Below are 7,025 nucleotides of genomic sequence, written 5' to 3' on the forward strand. Positions count from 1 at the left end.
GACTGGTGACTAGTGGACCCTGATGACCTAAACAGCCTCCCAAATCCTCCAAAGCTTAATGAGCCAGACAGCCTTTGAAGAACAAGCAAATGGATTTCTATACCTTCTAAATTGGGTAAATATCAAATTCCCTATGGTTCTATAACATGTTGGCCTTTAGGAGTTTGAGGCTAAAAAGTGGTATTGAGATATTTTAGCTACCAAAAAACATATTGGGATCTAGGAAATACACTGGACTCAAGGATGGCTCTATTATTCCATCTGCAAAGAGCAGTGATGAAGATCTTCTCAGAGACTAAAGAAGGAAATAAATTCTTGAAAGTATTCCTGTTATTCTGCAAGAAGATGCAATAATTTCACTTGGAGTCAGCTTTTGGCATTCAAAGACAGCTGAACTGTCACTGGGTAGAATGACCTGCAGGAGGGGAAACCCTGACTGTTTGTTTTCTTTTATCAATACAAAAGTTTATTTAACAAAAGTTCAATGTGCAAATGGACAGGACTCTATTTTTATACTGTAGTAAAACAGGTGCTGTGGAGAGGGGCCATGTGGAAGCAATTGATTTCTCTGGTAACTACAGCTTTTCTTTATACCCGTTCAAAGGCTTCTAACATGATGATACGATTTCCTTATATTACCACCATTCCACTATTGTTCTGTTGCCCACCAGTTGCCATCTCCACACATTCATTTATCACAAGATTCATAAAGGGATCAAATTCCCGCAATATTCCTTGGACATGCCTGCCACCATTTAATCTCAATGATAACTTCTTGTCCATAATTTTTTTTTTTAACTTGAGAGGGTGAGCTTTTCTCATGGTGTCCAAGGGAGCTCAAAGACACTTCCAAAAGGAATTCTGACTGTGTTTTATTGAAAAGTCTGTGCACCCTTCTGAAAGACCTGAGAATGCTCATGAAGGAACACAACTCTAGGAGGAGAATCCAGCCCAGGAAGCAGTTAGCCCATCGACAAAGGGAAGCTCTGTTAGTCATAGCAACGGACCAAAACCTGTGAGCCACAGAATATAGAAGGTAGAAAAGAAATATGGTTAGGATGATGATAACAGCACACTCTGAAAAGAATTTTCATCCAAAAACATTGAGGAAGACTTGGGCATGTAGTGAGGTTTCAAGGGACAAATATTTTGCTCTTTTGGGATATCATGCTTGACTTGTTTTTTTTTCTTTTTATATAAATTCCACATTATTTCATGTGTGCTTATAAGTGGGTATCAGGCCAATAGATTGTCTGGAGGCAAGAGTTCTCCAGGTTTTGGGGAAAATTATGACCCCAAAAAACAAATCATAAAATAACTGGGGCCATAGGTGTCAATTGTTACAGTGATATAAATACCATAGGAGCGTCTTAAACCATTTTATGAGAGTTAATTTCAGAAAGTCTATAGTCTGGGAGTGTAAGACCTCTGAAACTCTCTTCTTATTTTATGTTCATAAATTCCAACTAGACTCTTAAGGCAATACAATAAGTTTTATTTAAAAGGAAAACTCGCAATTGGCATTTTTATGGTATCTTTTTTTTCCATCTGAAGGTTTTTATTTTTCCATTTGTCTATGTTCATATTGGAAATGTCCCTGTATTTCTCCATGTTTTTTTTTTCTATGCTTTGAGGCCCTGGCTGGGTAGCTCAGTTGGTTGGAGCAGTATCCCTAAACACCAAGGTTGTGGGTTTGATCCCTGGTCAGGGCACATACATGAAGCAACCAATGAATGCATGGATGTGTGGAACAACAAATTGATGTTCTCTCTTTCTTCCTCTCTCTGTGTTCTCTCTCTAAAATCAATGAGTAAAACAAAATTTTTAAAAAAAATTTCTTTGAGGACCAGAGCAACATCTTATTTCCAAATTCCTGGTAGTTCTATTGCCCTTAGCATTTCCAGTACACAGACGGAGACAACCCATGATAACCCCACCTACACAGAGTATATGGCTGTTTCCCAGCCAGGAGCGCCCAAACTTTTCCCAAAAATGGTTCCGTTTGTTTTTAATTAAAACTTAAGGCATGAGCTTCTTGGCTCTGGCAAGGGCTCTCAAATGAGAAGCTGCCTCACACAGATTGGTTTCACTGCAATCTGCCTCACAGCAGGCCCCTTAGATGGCTGCCATCGGATTCTGGGACAAGAGAAAGCTTGCAAGCTCACAGAGCCACTAAGAAAGGCAGTTAATGGCCAGAAGTACCTGCAGCTCCTTTCAGTTCATTAACTAAAGCTAACTTGGGGATCATTACTGGAGGGAGACTAATTTGGCAGCTGTCAGCATGGAGGGCAAAGATGCTGTGCTGACTGCAGGCCATGTGGACCCAAGGCCCCACACCCATCAGCTATTCTTTCTCTCTCCCACATCTCAAAGCTCAGCCACAGCTCATGAATAAAGTCTCTTTGTTTTTACCCACTACTTAGCCTTTGTTCCAAAGTAGAACTTCATTTTGATCTAAAATGGCCATAGGGTCTTTAACAACATTAAAAAACCAACTAGTTTATCAACTAACAATTTATCCTTTCTACACTCTACCAGAAGTGGGTAGGGACATAAAAGGAGTAAAAAATATTGTTTTATCCATAAAGATCTTTCAACCTAGTTGTTGAATTAAGCCCATAATGAATACAATATTATATACAAAAGTTTGAAATGTATGTGAATGAGTGAAATATATGTGAATATATATATGAAATTATATGGGGCAGATTGTAAAAATCTAGGATATTGTATAATATATAGAGTAGACTGAGAACAAGAGCAGTTCAAGAAAGGAGAGATGCTCAAATGGTCCTATTATTATTTTGTTCTCTTCCAGGTTATCTAACAGGAATTCCCTTGATTAAAATATTTGAAGCATGTATAAAAAGTAAACATTTACATTTTAAATGTGTTCTGAATGCTTTCACTATTTACTTAATCCATTATCAGTGGTCTCTAGCTTATCAGCAGAAGAGCCTAAGAGACTCTTGGCTATTGTAGAAGCTACAATTCTGTATGCCTACCTAATATTGCTTATAGACAGAATAAATATCTTGTTATTTTTCAACATCTGGTGAAGCTGATATAATTAATGAGTTGCCAGACATTAAGGAGAGCTGTTGAACCCATAGTAGCTCTTCGCCATTTTATGGGTGGGTTTTGTTTTTTTCCAGTTAGTGGAACTAATTTTATAACTTCTAGACATAAAATGTTAAATTTTACCCAAGTTCTGACTATCGGGCTTTCAGTCATCATTTTCTTAAAGCTTTACCTCCTCAAGTACAGAATTATATTCTGAATATTTTTAACTTGTAATTTTCAAGTGGTTAGTGCCTTGCTGAGAAATATTTCCTTTTTTCAGTTATCTGGCTTATTAGGTGACTGCGTGAAGTAGTTTTGAGAGAAAGAAAAAATTTACTTGTGCATGAAAACCTTTGTTCTCACTGGTGACGTTTCCCCATTGCTCAGAAGGATGCCATCAGTATTTGTGGCCTCTTACTGTTTTTAAGGTTTTCAGCTTATTAGTAACTAGTAAGAAGTGCCTAGTAATAACAGCTACCATGTACAGATCATCTATTATATGCCATATCGTCTAACATATTATTTTATTCAATGTTTTCTCAATCCTGTGTTACAATGACTATTTATGCATTATGGATGAGAAAACTGAGTCTCAGAGTTAATTATTAAGTAATATCTGACCAATACAGAATTTGAATACAGCTATAATTGACTCCAGAAACCACATTTTTTTTCACTGTAATTTAAGGTAGTTAAAAACTGTTTGGGCCTGCAATCTAAATCCACTGTGTCTCTGACACACATAGTGTTGGAAAATGTGTACAGTTATGCAAAAGAGGAGAAAATTCATTGTATTCAGGGTCTATATCAGGCAGATTTTTTCTCGTTTCTTCCTAGCCAATACATTGTTTACGCCACTCATTCATTCCATGTTCATTTATAGATCACCTCTCTGTGCCAGTCATGGAATACAAAGATGAGCAGCAGGCAATTTCTGCCCTCAAGCTCATGTGGCTTAGACACTAATGCAAGTCAGTGAAAAGACAATTCTAATACAAGTGTTAGTGGCTAAATTGACATAAGCCCAAGGCACTGTAGGGATATAAGAAAAAAGAACCTAACTAGCCGGGGAAAGAGGTGGGGGAGTTAATCATTAAGAAATGAGTTGGTCTAGTCCTGGCCAGTGTGGTTCAATGACTAGAGAGTTGAGTTGGCCAGCACACTGAAGGGTCTCGGGTTTGATTCTAGGTACCTGGGTGCGGGTTTGTTCCCTGCCTGGGTTAGGGTGTGTGTGGGAGGCAACCAGTCTATGCATCTCTCTTACATCAATGTTTTTCTCTCTCTCTTCTCCTCCTGCTCTTCCACTTTCTCTCTGAAAAAGCAATGGAAAAATATACTCCAATGAGGATTAACAAAAAATGAACAAACAGAAAAGAAATGAGTAGGTCCACATAATTTTACCTTTTAGACTAGTACTAAGATAGGTTAGAGGACCTAATTTAGTTTTTTCATTAAAAAAAAGAAATATTCCACATAATCTAAGTTTTCACTTTTACCACCATTAAAGAAGCCTTAAATTAAAGCACACAATTGCAACTTTGGGGGAGCTCTAATACTTGGATGTGCTTGCAGAGGTGTCTAACCTGGAGCGTGCACTGTGTCACCGTGGCCTTTGTGCTTCTCATTACAGTCTCCAGTCCACATGCACAGTCTGCACCACTGTCCAAGCCACTGCATCTCCTGCCTGAGCCAGGACCAAGCCCCTGAACTGGTTTGCCTGTCACCTGTCTTCTCCCTTCCAGTGTATTTTCTACCCAGAAGAGTCATCTCTCTAAAAACACATTTGACTGTATCGCCCCTGTGTTTAACAAGCTTACTATAACTCAAAATAAAAGTCCAAAGTTCTTATTAAAATGGTTCTTAAGGCCCTTCACAATCTGACCCGGTTATGCCAGTTCCAGTTTGATGGCCCGACACATGTCCCATGCTCTGGACCCTCACTCCTTGATCATAACTTCCCTCCTCTTGTCTGACCAACACTGTCCCTTTTAAGACATCTGATTCCTCTAGTGCCAAGGCACTCACATCTTTCTTTATGTCACCATAAGGCCTAGTTCTGCCTCCATAGGAATTTTATATCTTTGTTGCAACCATGTGACTCCAGCTACGTCTTCACTGTGAGACTCTGTGTTTCTCCAAGGCAGAAACTAAATAATATCCAAGTTCCACAATTCTGTCCTAACTGCCTAGTACAGCATCCAGCTTAAGGAAATACCTCCTAAATATTTGTCATTTATTCATAATAACCAGTATTTGCTGAGCAATCACTATGAACACTTCTGTTTTTTGTGTACTATTTCTGTTTTTCCTACAACCTGTCTCTTGATTCAGCACTATAAATATTCCTAACTTTAAATATTAGGAAATTGAGGCATATATTTGTAAATAATTTGCCCCAAGGTAAATTGAAGAAAAGTAGCAGATCTAAATTGGTCTCCTAACCACTATAGTGTATTATTGGATGAATTAATGCATGGATAAATGAATGAATGAATGAATGAATGGATGAATAGATGAGATACGGCAGGATGTTGTTGTGTATTAAATCTTTGGTTATACTAGAAATTGTGATAATCCTACTACTCTTAGGTGTTTGGTTAAGTCTCCTCTCATAATAAACTTCTAAAATAATATAAGTAGGGCTTTAAGATATGTCTGTCTTATCTCTGGTGAAGTAGCAATCTGTTTGGGATTTGTTGTTAGTTCTAAGTAGGGATAAATGACTTGCACCTTGGAAATTAAAAAAAAGAAAAGTCGCCCGGGCCAGAGTGGCTCAGTTGGTAGAGTATGTCCCATGCACTGAAAGGCTGCTGGTTCAATTCCCAGTCAGGGCATATACCTAGGTTGATGGTTTGATTCCTGGTCAGGGTGCATTCAGGAGGCAACCCATCGATGTTTCTCTCTCACATTTATGTTTTGATATCACTCTCTGTCTCTCACCTTCCTCTGTCTCTAAAAATTAATAAAGACATAAAAAGAAGTCAACAAAGTTGTAGTCTGAACAAGTATTAGTGAGTTCATAACATACAGGTAATGGGCAAGACATTTAAAGAAAGAAATAACCCAGGTGGTGTGGCTCAGTGGTTGAGCATCGACCTATGTACTAGGAGGTAATGGTTTGACTCCAGGGCACATACCAGGGCCGTGGGCTCGATCCCCAGTGGGGGGCCTGCAGGAGGAAGCCTATTGGTGTTTCTCTCTCATCATTGATGTTTCTCTCTCTTTCTCCCTCTCTGAAATCAATAAAAATATGTTTTTGAACATTTTTAAAAAGAAACAAACATGAAGAATACAATTTAGAGAATGGCTAGCTACACAGAAAACATTTAATAATCATAGGAGTGTTCTCTAGAGTTCAGATAGTACTAGCACAAGATATAAACTGAGAACCAGGAGCCAGAGTCCTGTAGTCAGTCTTCTTGCTGTGTGACTGGTCAGATTTTCCACTTTCTCCAGGTTTCTCTTTCCTCAGAGGCACAAATTCAATAATATTCAACAGGTCTGTATTGATTGGCCATCAGGCCCAAGAAATTGGCTCAGATGGTCTCTGAGTCAGTTCATATACCTTATAACTAGTGACTCTAAACTTCCCTCTTCACTTCTCAGATGAGGACGTGGGGTCCCAAGAGTGAGGTATTTTGCCAAGGTTAGATGACTAATTAATAGTAGAGAACAGTTCATTATTGCAAACTGTCATTTTATACCACTAATGTACTGTGAGCTAACCCACCACACACACACTGAAGAGTATAAATTGTGGAAATTCATCACCTATTATCCTCAGCAACATCCAAAATAATCTCTGCATAATTTAACAAATGTGGACTATTTGGCAAAATTTCAAAAAGAACCCCAGGAAATGAGAAAATGATGTCATTATATTACCCATTAAAACAAGTGAAAGTTCCATTTTTTTAAGAGAAAAATAAACCAGAATAACTCAAGTTAAATTCCAGTTCTGC

At 38.3% G+C, this 7,025-nt stretch overlaps 1 pseudogene; it reads right to left on the reverse strand.

Moving 5' to 3' along the window:
• Positions 1 to 630: 630 nt before the first annotated feature.
• LOC111828229 lies at positions 631 to 822 on the reverse strand (annotated as a pseudogene).
• Positions 823 to 7,025: the final 6,203 nt, after the last annotated feature.

The sequence above is a fragment of the Myotis lucifugus genome, unplaced genomic scaffold (assembly GCF_000147115.1).
Source record: "Myotis lucifugus unplaced genomic scaffold, Myoluc2.0 scaffold_305, whole genome shotgun sequence".
In the NCBI taxonomy this organism is placed as follows: Eukaryota; Metazoa; Chordata; class Mammalia; order Chiroptera; family Vespertilionidae; genus Myotis; species Myotis lucifugus.